The following is a 13061-nucleotide window of genomic DNA, read 5'->3' as shown; positions in this document are numbered from 1 at the left end:
AAGAAAAGACACAACTGGAAGGTCATTGTTCTACCTTTATGCTATAAAATTCCAGACAGTATCTTTACCATGACCAGAAAAGGAACCTTCATTTGTATCATCCTGTGCACTCTGGGTAATCCTGGCATTGGTGGGCACATCGGCGAAGCACAGAACAACTTGGAGAGAGTTGTGGAAGCCAGTGTTCATGGCAGTAGGTCAACCAGACACTGCAGTCTTCTGATCCATGATGCAGAAGCATCACAGAAATGGTCCCGGGGACCACAGAGGCAAGAAGTTCTCCATTCTGTCAGCACGAACAGGTGCCGGACCCATGGCATTGCGAGCAATGACCACGTGGCTGCTTTTTCTCAAAATGGAAGCTATGTCATTAGCCAGAATGGTGACTTGACCATAAAGGACAGGAAGAGGTGGTGCCTGGACACCACAAAGAATCTTCACAAGCACTGATTGGGTGATAAATAAATGCAGAAGTATCTCTTCTCTATCCATTATTCTAAATCTTTATCAATAAATCTATATACATCACATGGACCTATGAATTTTATAATGCATTCTTAAAACAAATTGTGTACATATTTGCTTTAAAACAAGTTGTGTACATTTTTCTGGGACACTGCCCCTCTGGGGCAGTCCTGGTTTTTCACGGCAAATTCATTTTTCCAGGCAAGTGTACCTCAATCATGCACAGAACACTGCTAACGAGAAGTGAATTAGAACAGCTTCTCTAGAGGGAAATTTGGCAACATGCATCAAAATGCTCTTTATTTTATTGTTATTTATAATAGTGAAAAGTTGGAAACAATCTAAATGTCCAACAATAGAGGATTGGTTAAATAAATCATAATGGTACATTTAAATGGAACTATTAAAATGAAACTGAAGCCTAAAGATGAGCTATTGTATTTTTTAATTAAAATTAAGCGAGCTTACTTTCTTTTCATGAGAATCAGCAAAGGGCAATATGATTTCCAGTAGATGGTTGTCTTGAATATTTCCTACTGGTGTCTCTAGGCATTCGATACCTTCATTCTGCCCTCTGCCAGCATAGGTTGCCACTGCAGCATCCTGTGTGGCCAAGAAGTTATGCAATTCAGCGAAAATGTATGAAGTATGTACTCAGGCCTGGGAATTGTGCTGAGTGGGAGCTGTAAAGATGGATTCCACGTGGTCCCTGTCCTCAAGGAGCCGACAATCTAGGAGATGAGATGAAAAGCAGGGAATTATAATAGAATGATAGATGCTACAAGGTAGCACTTGTACTGTTCACAACAAATGAGGGAAATATAGCTCAATCTTAAGGAATAGGAAAGAATTCCCAGAGGAAACAATGTCTAAACTGAGACCTGAAGGATGAGTGGAGCAGTCAGGTAACGGAGAGAAAAGGGAATTCGCTCAGAGGCTCAGATTTGAGACAGTGGCTGTGAGTCAGATGGCGAAGCTTGCATAGGTGCCGCTGCAGCGTCCTTGCCACTGTACTTCTCTACCGAGTGTTGCGTAATTGTGATTGCTGCCCTGTTAAGATTCTTTTTGTTTTTGTTTTTGAGGAAGATCAGCCCTGAGCTAACATCTGCCAATCCTCCTCTTTTTGCTGAGGAAGACTGGCCCTGAGCTAACATCCGTGCCCATCTTCCTCTACTTTATATGTGGGACGCCTACCACAGCATGGCTTGATGAGAAGTGCCATGTCCACACCCGAGATCTGAACGGGTGAACCCCAGGCCGCCAAAGCGGAACGTGCACACTTAACAGCTGAGCCACCAGGCCGGCCCTCCTGTTAACATTCTTGAAGACAAACTCTGTTCAGGTTTTATTTTTTAAAAATTATTTATTAACTGTTATAATTTGTTTTTAAAACAGGAATTTAAAAATAATAATTTGTTATTTTTAAAAATAAAAATTTAAAGTATGAGGTTTTCATTCAAAGTGATGAAAAAGTCTGTAAAAAGTGGTGGTGATTGTACAACACTGCGAATGTACTTTACGCCACTGAATTGTACACGTTAAAATGGTAAATTTTGTATTTACCATACAATTATGTATATTTACCATAATAAAAAAAGTAACTTAAATACCAAAAAAGAAAAAAATGATAATAAGACAAATACCCATATAACTACTCCCATATGGAATATAAGCAAATGATTCCCACATTCCAGACTAAGACCATCTATGCAAAGGAAGAGGTCTGATAAAAAGGATCAAAAGTATTCAGCTTTTACTTGGAATGAACAGCTCAAATAGTGACCAGTGTGATATTCTGCAGATGTGAAGAAGATCAAGATCCCAGAGCACTGCGTTATAACAGAAAGTAAAAGTCCTGGGGCATGACCGTGAATGTGTATTTCTGTTTATTCCAAGTAAAAGCTAACTACTTTTGATTCTCTTTATTGATGGATGTTGGGAGGAACAGTAGTAACAGCTCAATAGCCACATAACAAGTTCTGGAAACTGCGTTGATCGTTCAGTCCATACCACATCCAGCATGGCAACTGTAACTGGGGCTACTGTTTAGTTGAGTTTACAGACGTCCACCTTTATCTGCCGTGATCCATCTGATTTTTGTAAGGTCCAGTCAGGTAAATCGAAGGGGACCACCACCCTCTATCCTCGAAGTCCCTTATGGTGGTGCTAATCTCTGCAATTCCTCCTAGGTTTCTTCTCATTTTTATCTTGGCTGGGCTGGGGGCAGTTTCAGTGACTTCTCCCTATGTCTCTTATTCTACATGTCAGGAAATCATTATAAGGTTTCTGCAAACTATTAAGTATGTATTCCAATTATACGTGTGGGAACTGGGAAAATAGCTACAGGGCATGTCCATGGACCCAGTGGACCCTTTGCAGGGTGTGCTCGGCTCAGAACTCCATTTATCATCTACCTTTCATAAGCCCCAACTTTAAGTAGAGGAACATAGTGGTATTTCGGGTCCTGCAGTATCCGTGTCAACCCAGATTCTCTATCCATTTCATTAGGCACCATTATCCTGATATCTGGCTGCAGGTTCCTTTGGGGGAAGGACTGGGATAATATTTATCACTTACACTTTTAGTGGTGTTGCAGAGTCCTTCATCAAGGGGAACTGGCAGCCTTCCCTTCAATCAATGTGCTTTTAGGTCTGTGAATTGATTCAGCTTTGGAAATTGAATGAGAGATTGTGATTTTCCACTGCCATAGTTAATCTCAAACTTCAACTTTCCAACACTTGATTTTTTTCTTTTTTTAAATTAGTTATCCAAGTCAAGTCACACCCCAGTGAGCTGTCATCTGTGGCACCCCCTAGAACAGAGCACCATGATCTATTAGTTACCACCACAGTTCTTTGCAGGTCAAAGCACTCTGCCATTCGTTTTTGTTTTGTTTTGTTTTGTTTTGTGTTTGATTTATTTTTTATTGTGGTAACATTGGGTTATAACATTAAATAAATTTTGGGTGTACATCGTATTTCGATTTCTGTGTAGATTACGTCATGTTCACCACCCAAAGACCAATTACAATCCATCACCATAATCACGTACTTAATACTCCCTTTTACCCTGTCCCAACCCCCTTGCCCTCTGGCAAGCACCAATGCAATCTCTGTCTCTGTGTTTGTTTGTTGTTGTTGTTATCTTCTATTTATGAGTGAGATCCTACAGTATTCTAATTGCTATTCTGGCCTTTCTGACCATTACAGTAATTTCATCCTCCTGCTGCTGCCGCTCCTCTGGTATATTGAATCCTGTCATCTTCATTGATACTTGGCAGCCCATTGGCAGCATCTCCCTCTGGTCAGCTCTGGCCTACAAAGGACATGTCCTACCAAGCTTCTCAAACATAGGCCCATGCCTCCCTCACCAGGACACTTCTTGTGCTTTATGAAGGGAGTTTCCTCTTCTCCCAAGGAACAAAGCCAGGTGGTGGGCTCTCTACTCCCACATAATGGATCCATTCTAACGTCTAACCTCCCCTGAGTTTTTCTAGTACTCTGCCAAGGAAATTTAATCATCTTCACGTCATTCATTGTAGGTCATCATCCTGACCATGCTTCAAGAAGCTATTGCAGCAGTGAATTAGACGTGGATTCAGGTGCCCTCAGCAGGGCTCCCAAATCATCAGAATGTGTTCCTATATCAGTAAATTCTCCTCTACCCATCCTTATATTTGTTTCCTCTTGAATCCGATACTTTAAGAATTACAGCTGTCCATTTTCTTCTCCTTCCTATTGGTCCATATTAGCCACGTCTTACAATATTTTTGATTGTATAAACTTTCTTCCTAGAGTGTGGACTGTTTTCCCCTGCTCAAGCTGTGCTAACAGTGGACCTTGATTATCAATCAAGAGGTAATGAGTGGTGGGAGGGGTAAATCTTGAGAAGTAGAAGCATCATCTTGGGACACTTCTTCAGGTGAGGTCTTCAGTTAGTCTAGCAAGAATGAGGGGCGTGTGACTGGTACCTGGAGGATCCAAAAGAATTTGGAGTTGCAAGATTCTCAGGCTAGTCCACCAAATATTTCTCATGTCTCTGATTGTGATGATGATATCTTTTATGGTTACTCATTTATTCCCCTTTGCATCTCTGTTTTCCTTATAACAAGGTTTTGTGCTTGATTTTTATTCAGCACACTTTGTGATCAAGGTGTCTCCTTGAACACTTAATTCCATAGAGACCCCTTTGCTTACACACCTGCCTCAAGTTGACAGATGGCGACCAAAACCTGTCTTTTGCTTTATTCAAGGTTTCCAAAGCATTTGACAAAGGCTAGCCACCTCCAAAATCTTTATAATTGCCCTTGTCCCAATACCGTTTAGGTACTAGAGTTACCACGTAGCCCAGCACTTCTCCTTCCGCCTGCACCTCATCCCAAGCCACCACAGGTGAGCTCCTTGGAAATCGTGATGTTATTGCATGCCATTTTCCTCCAGCAATGGCTTCTTTATTGCTGTGTGCCACAGCTCCAAAATCCCATCCAAAGGATCTGCTGTCTGTGGCCACTTCTGAGGCGAAATATCTTAGCTTGAATCCCCTGAAAGCAAAGTTTGAGACAAAGGCTCATGTGCAGGTTCTTTATCTGGGAAAGCGCTTCTGGAGAGCAGTGGTGTAGGATGGGGAAGTGGAGCAGGTAAGGAGGAAAAGCTAATAGGAGGATGCCTTATCATATTGGCCATCACTAGGAACAAATGGTGCTCATTCTCACTGGGACCTTATAAGAAAACTTATGAAATATCTCAGAATTTTGTGCCTGGGGGATGAAAAAAGAAATCATGCGTGGTCAAGGTGGCCCCACTGTGCTAACTTCCTTGCACTTTTGAGTCATGCATGTTTGGATGAGCAGTGGGCTCTTTAGGGCATGCCACGCCACAGCACCAGAGAAACTGAGGGCAGGAAGTGAAGAATGTTCAGAGAGAGAATTCATACTGCTATGATGCTGGGTGCAACTGGTTAAGATTTGGGGATTTGAATGTGTCTTCCATAGCAAGAATATACTTCATACAAATTTTTCTTATAAAAGAAATTAATTAAAACTGTCTAGAGTCTCTGTTTCACCTGAGAGAAAAAGAGTTTTTGCAACATAAATTCTTTTCTGTTTTTAAATCAACTTAGTTCTAATTCACTTTAGAAGCAGCCCAATTTACACACAAGCACAAAAGTAGGAAATGAGGAGCAGTTGTAGACAAAAAGAAAGCAAAAGGAAAACAACATAATGCATTTAAATATCCTAAGTTTAAGAATAATTACAATGACTAATGTTAGTAGGAATGCGGGTAAAGTAACGTGATTTTAGGTTCCTACCTAGAGTATACATTGATTTTTTAATTTAGCAGTGCATTTCAAAAGCCATAAAAATATCTTTAGTAGATGCTCTCTAAATGCCTTGCTAATCTCCCATCAACATTCACCTCTACTCTTAGAGGCTGTTTTCTCCTTAAAGATATTCTGGCCATAGGAACTGTCTTACTCCATTTGGGCTGCTATAACAAAAATACCATGGTCTGGGTGGCTTAAACAACATTTATTTCTCACAGTTTTGGAGGCTGGAAAGTCCAAGATCAAGATGCCAGCAGATTCAGTGTCTGGTAAGAGCCAGCTTCCTCATTTATAGATGGACATCTTCTGTCTTCTAAATGTGTCCTCACATGGCAGAAAAGGAGCAAGAGAGCTCTCTGGGGTCTCTTTTCCATTTATGGAAGGCACTAATTCCATTTATGAGAGCTCCACCATCATGATCTAATCTCTCCCCAAAGGCCGCACCTCCTAATAACATCACCTTGAGGGTCAGGATTTCAACATATGAATTTAGGGGACAGCAGAAACATTCAGTCTGTGGCAGGAACATACCCAGCTTACACACAGGACAAGCTGGAAGAGCAGAGAGCTAATAACCTCTAGAAGCATTCTTCAAATCGTGACAATACGGAGTTGGTGATAATACCCTAGCTTCTTGGCCCTTCAGCAGCATGTTCTGTACTTTTTCTCCGAGTTTCCCAGTGGGACTGAGGTCCAGTTGCCTACAGTGGTAACTGGTTGTTAACAAACCCTTTCTTGTCTCCCTTTCTTTCCCTGTCTCCCTTCCAGATTCCCTTGCAAATGTGTCCTGGCATCACCTCCTACGTAACATACTTGCACTTAAATCTCCATCTCGGGGCTTGCCTCTGGGAAAATCTAAGTGGAAAAACCAGTGATACCTTTTTTGCCCAATACTTGCACGTCTGGGTATTTATCCAAAGGAAATAATCCTTAAAAAGGAGGGAGGAGTTGGATCCAAAAAAGATATTGCAGCATTTTTGTATGATAGTAAAATTGGAAACAATGTAAATGTCCAACAAAGATTCAGTCACTCCTTCTTTCAACCACATTTATTTTGCATCTACTATATTCCAAGCACTATGCTGGTACTCAGGATACCCAAATGGAATGTCATACAATTGGATAGGACAGGAGATAGACAGAAAGATTATGAAAGCTGAACTAAGGCAGCAGAGGGGGAGAGAGTAGAGCATATATGTTAGAGATGTCTTAGAAGGCAAGAATCAACAGAACCAAGTGACTCATTAGATACATAAGATGAAGGATAAGGAGATGCTGAAGATAACTTCCAGGCTTGTGGCCTGGGTGAATGAGTGATGCCGTTAACTGGAATAGAGAAGGCAGGAAAAGAAGTAGGTTTTAGAGGTAAGGTTTCGAATTCAGATTTGGGTAAGTTGAGTTTGAGAGGCTTTAATAGATTGCTTCAACATTGCTTAATATCTATGACCCTCATGCTGCTTGACGCTGTAAGTGAGGCTCTGGATCCCGATTTGCATGAAGTTTCATTCAAAAGGAAACAAAAATTCAACTACAGAAACTGAAAAATACTTTAGATCTTTCTTACCAGTTTTCTTAAAGCCTTGTTTCAGTTTTCACAGGATACACTCAAAAATATTCCAGAAATCCTCGGTAAACATTGTTCCTTCTTCTCAAGTTTTCATGGTCATAAAAATACCTCTCATTCTTGCTTATCCAGTAATTCTCTCACCACCATGCTTCTCTTTCCATTCATTTCCTCCTCTACTACCTGCCCCCTCCCATGTGCCATTGACTTGTCTCACAACTGAAAGATGACACCACAACTTCCAATCACTGCAGGCCATGCAAAGCCACTCTAGGGAGGCTGGAGGATGTAGGGCCCTGATCCAGTCAGTGTAACATGTCTCCCGCTATGGAAGGAAGTAGATGTTGCCACTTGGGGAATGTAGTTTATCTCTGCCTTGACTATTTTTCTTGCCTGAAATTCTGTGGTAATGAGGGAAGGTGGGAAGAGAGAAATATGCAGCACAAAGCAATCCAAAAGGCACAGAGTATGACTGCCCCACTTTGGTTCCATCCATAATCCCTTTTTTGTTCTCCTTAGAAATTTGAGCCCCGTTTTGTCCATGACCGTGGTTGATCTCTTCTCCTTTGTGGGGTATAATTAGGTAGGTGAGATTTAATTAACTCAATCTGTAAGTAGATGTTCGAGCACTGTATCAATCAGCATGATTTTGGCTGCACGTAACAGAAAACCCATATCAAACTGGCTTAAACAAAAAGGACATGTATTAACTCACATAAGTTGGGGTTCAGAAGAAGGGCAGACTCCAGTCTATTTAATTCAATGACTGTAACACTGTTTCTCTGGAAATCCCTCAGCTGTGGCCTTCTCTGAGTGTTGCCTTTGTCCTCAGATAAAATAGTGAATCATAGAAGCCAACCTTAGAAAAGCTTAGAAGGAAGGAGGCCTGTGTCTTGCTTTCCAGAGCTCAGAGAGACGTAACTACCCCCTCAAAGACTCTGGTTAGACTGTCTTGAGGCACCGATATATCCTGAATCAATTGCTGTGACTTATCTATGTCATGTGCCCACCTCATTGGCAGAATAAGAAGGATCCTTTAACTGATGGTCCTATAGAATCCTGAGGCAATGAGGAGAGGCAGTTCTCACAAGGAAGGGAGGCAGGGAGGACAAAACATAACAGATGTCCACTATGCACCTGACAAATCTTACTACTCATTTAAGGCATCTCTTGTGGCTTACGTTGTCATTTAAACCTTAAAATTGATAGTCATAAAAATCACTACTGATTTTCTCAACTTGATAAAGAACATCTACAAAAAACCTACAGCTAACGTCATACTTAATGGTGAGAATCTTGAAGCTTTCCTACTAAGATCAGGTACAAGGCAGGATGTCCTCTGTCACCACTCCTTTTCAACACTGTACCAGAAGTTCTAGCTAATATAATAATACATGAAAAGGAAATAAAATGTATGGACATTGGGAAGGAAGAAATTAAGCTGTCTGTTCACAGATGACATGATCATTTGTGTAGAAAATCTGAAAGAAAGGACAAAAAATTTCCAGGAACAAATAAGCGATTATAGCGAGGCTGCAGGATACAGGATTAGTATTCAAAAGTCTATTGCTTTCCTAAATACCAGCAACAAACAAATGGACTTTGAAACAAAAACCACAATACCATTTACATTAGCACCCCCAAAAATGAAATAAACTATAAATCTAATAAAACGTGTACAAGATCTATATGAGGAAAATTACAAAATTCTGATGAAGAAAATCAAAGAAGGACTAAATAAATGGAGAGATATTCCACGTTTATGGATAGGAAGACACAATATTGTCAAGATGCCTGTTCTTCCCAATTTGATCTATAAATTCAATGTAATCTCAATCCAAATCCCAGCAAGTGATTTTGTGGCTACCAACAAACTGACTCTAAAGTTTCTATGGAGAGACAAAAGATGCAGAAGAACCAACACGATTTTAAAGAACGAAGATAGAGGACTGACACTACCTGAATTCAAGACTTATTGTAAGGCGAAAATAATCAAGACAGTGTAGAATTGACAAAAGAACAGACAAATAGATCAACGAAACAGAACAGAGACCCAAGAAATAGACCACATAAATATAGTCAACTGATCTTTGACAAAGAAGCAAACACATTACAATAGAGTAAAGATAGTCTTCTCAACAAATGGTGCTGGAATAACTCCACGTCCTCATGCAAAAGAATAAATCTAGCAGAGACCTTATACCCTTCAGAAAAATTAACTCACAATGGATCACAGGCCTAAATGCAAAATACAAAACTATAAAGCTTCTAGAAGATAACATGAGAGAAAACCTAGATGACCTTGGGTATGGTGACGACTTTTTGGATATAACAGCAAAGGCATGATCTGTGAAAGAAATAATTGATAAGCTGGACTTCATTAAAATGTAAAAGTTCGGCTCTGTAAAAGACAACGTCAAGAGAATGAGAAGACAAGCCACAGACTGGGAGAAAATATTCGCAAAAGACATATCTAATAAAGGACTGTTATACGAAATATACAAAGAACCCTTGAAACTCAACAATAAAAAAACAAACAACCCGAGCAAAAAGTGGGTCAAAGAGGGGCCGGCGCAGTGGTGTAGCAGTTCAGTCTGTGCGCTCTGCTTCAGCAGCCCGGGGTCACATGCCATACATTTGTGTTTGTACCTTGCTCTTATTCTTCAAAATGTATTCATTTCTTACGTATACTCTTAGCTGTGTATTTAAATCCTTTAAATCCATGGCCTCCTTCGTGCTGAACATACTGAGGATAGTGGAAAGCGCCTTCTGTGGCTGTAGTTCTGTTTTGTGTATCACGAGTTACAAATTTGGTTTCTACATTGGTAACTGAAGATTTAGCTCTCTTAAAACACAACTTCCCGTCTCCCAATTTTTCATTAAATCAATTGTCATTGTTAATATTATTATAACGTTATTCAAATATTGTTCATTGCTAAACTCTGTGGTATACAATGATTATATTTCCTTTCTTTGACATTGTTTTCTGTAGTTAATAATTGCATCATTTTTTATTTTTATATATAACATATATACGTTTTAGCATATCTCAAAATATATTTATTCTAACTCTATAATTGATTGATTGAACATCTCTGCTTCCCTCTGTATGTGTGTATCATTCTTCTTTCTTTCTAGCTACCTGCTTTCTCTACTCCTCTCGTCTTAATGGTGTAATATGGATATATTTTCATTCCATTCACCTGCTGAGACAGACTTCTAGACTCAATTCTAAATTCCTGGGAGAGAGGTTCTGATTGGATAAGCTTGAGTTTGGCATCCATCTCTGGTCCAATCAGCTGCATGTATATTACTTTCTTAATCAGAACAAAGAAATTATTTGTCACCATGTATAAAATCTTTAAATGCATTTGCGCTGGGTAGTCTCCGTTTACATCTGCAGATCCATAAGCTGCCATCCTTCTCTCCCTCTTGTATGCCCTGGAGGTTGACCTCTACAGACACCAATGGTTCCCTTGCCTCTGGTTTCCTATTTCTCAGCCAATGAGAGACACCAAGGACATTAGGAGCAGGAAAGAGAAGGCAGGGTATATGCAGCAGACAGAAAGATGCTCCCCAAAGATGTCCACATCCTAATCCCCAACACTTGGCAAAGAGAACTTTGCAGATATGGTTAAAGATCTTGAGTTGGGGAGATCATCCAGGTGGACCTAATGTAATCACAAGGGTCTTTGAAAGATGGAAGAGGGAAGCAAAAGGCCAGAATAAAAAAGTTGATGTGACAATGGATTCAAATATCAGAATGATTCCATTGCTGGAAAGGTACACAGCCTTCAGAAGATGGAATAGCCAAGGATTGGAGTTTTCCCTCAAGCCTCCAGAAGGAACACAGTACTGCCAATACCTTGATTTTAGACCCGTAAAACACATTTCCAGACTTATGACCTCCAGAACTGTAAGATAATAAATTTGTGTTGCTTTAATCCACAAAGTTTGTGGTAATTTGTTACAGCAGCAGTAGGAAACTAATACAGTGTGTATTCCCACTGAAGTCATTGGCTTGCACTGGCTGTGTTTCTGTAAAGAATTCCACAGCACCCATCTAGCAGCCCTCTCCTGCCTGCTCTCTGGGTTTTGGTAACTGCTCCCTTCCCTTGCACTTTCTGATCTAAAGTGGTAGGATTTCTCCACTGTTGCTAACCTAAGGTGTTTCACCCTGCTTTATTGATTTCTTTTACTCTTGTCAACAACTTTGTAAATTGTCATGTTCTTAAATGCTCTTTAATTGCCCTTTTTGAGTGTAGACCAGCTATTTCCTACTGGGACATTGATGGATAAAGATTTTAAATGATCAAAAGAAATAAAAAGTCCTCGGTTTCAAGAATTAAGGAGACTTAAGAACCATCTGACATGTACAAAGGAATATGGTTATAATACAATATTCAAAACCTAATCATTTTAGAATCCTGGTCACAGTTATCCAGCTTTTGCCTTCCTTTACCCATTATTTATTCTTCTTTCCAAGACTGCTCAAGGGAAAATTGTGATATTTATCTTAATGTAGTAGAAAGTTACATTTTTATCCCTCTCAGGCAACTTTTCTTCCAACAGATTTTTATGCCACCTTTTCTCCTCTAGAATGGTTCAATGCGGCTTGACTTGCTAGAATCTTACTTTCTCTGAGTCAAAATGTACTTATGCAACAGGGTGTAAGAGCTGCACTTGTTCCACGTGCTGCACTTGCCATTCTGGTGGGGGTGAGGAGTTATCTACTTGCAGATTTAATTTGCATTCTCTAGTGACTAATGCGGTGTAGTAACTTTTCATACGTTTTATTGGCCACTTGAATATCCTCTTCGCAAGATGCCTGTTCAGATCTCCTGTCCATTTTCCTATTGAGTTATCTTTCACACATTGCTTTGTAACCATTCTTTATGTATTCTGGACCTGAGTCATTTTAGATCTATCCATTGCAAAACTTCTCCCACTCTGTGGCTTACCATTTCCCGTTCTTAATGCTGTCTTTTGCTGAACAGAAGTTCTTAATTTTAAAGTGGCTCAATTTATAATCTTTTCTTTGTTATGTTTAGTGCTTTTTGTGTCGTTGTAAAACTATCCTTACACGTCTTTTTCTTCTCCTCAAAGCTATATTGTTTTATTTTTCATGTTTAGGTCTCCAAACCATCAGAATTGTTTATTGTGAATGGTCTGAGGTAGGGGGTCAAGATTCATTCATTCCATATGCATATTCAATTGGCTCAGCCTCATTTATGTTTTTTCCCTCCTTTTTGACATGGTTATTTATTAGGGTAAGGAGTGTATAAGGTAGGGTAGGTGAATTCCATAGATGTGTGCACCATTCCTTTATTCATTCAGTAATTAAATATTTGTCAAAATATCATAAAGGAAGTGTGAACTTTCCTTCATGAAGGAAGTTAAATTTAGAAATGTAATTTTTTTGAGTCTTATTTCTCAGAGTATCAGTCTGAGTCTAATTGGAAGAGAGAAATCACTCAATAATTTGAACAGAGAAAATTTTATATAAAGAATTATTAGCTATTACAGGGGGCTAGAGTAACAAAGGATTTACTAGTAAAAAGTATAGAGAACTCTAAAAACTATAAGAATAGCAGGTATGAGGAGTAGCTATCACCCCTCTGGCTGAAATAGCACCCAAGGAAGAGCGCTCCCTGCCTCTGCTCTGCCCTTACAGCCATCCACCACGGGGCTAAGAGCCAGAACTCCTTAG

Source organism: Equus asinus, chromosome 7, assembly GCF_041296235.1.
Source record: "Equus asinus isolate D_3611 breed Donkey chromosome 7, EquAss-T2T_v2, whole genome shotgun sequence".
Taxonomy (NCBI): Eukaryota; Metazoa; Chordata; class Mammalia; order Perissodactyla; family Equidae; genus Equus; species Equus asinus.
Note: the sequence above shows the minus strand (reverse complement) of the source record.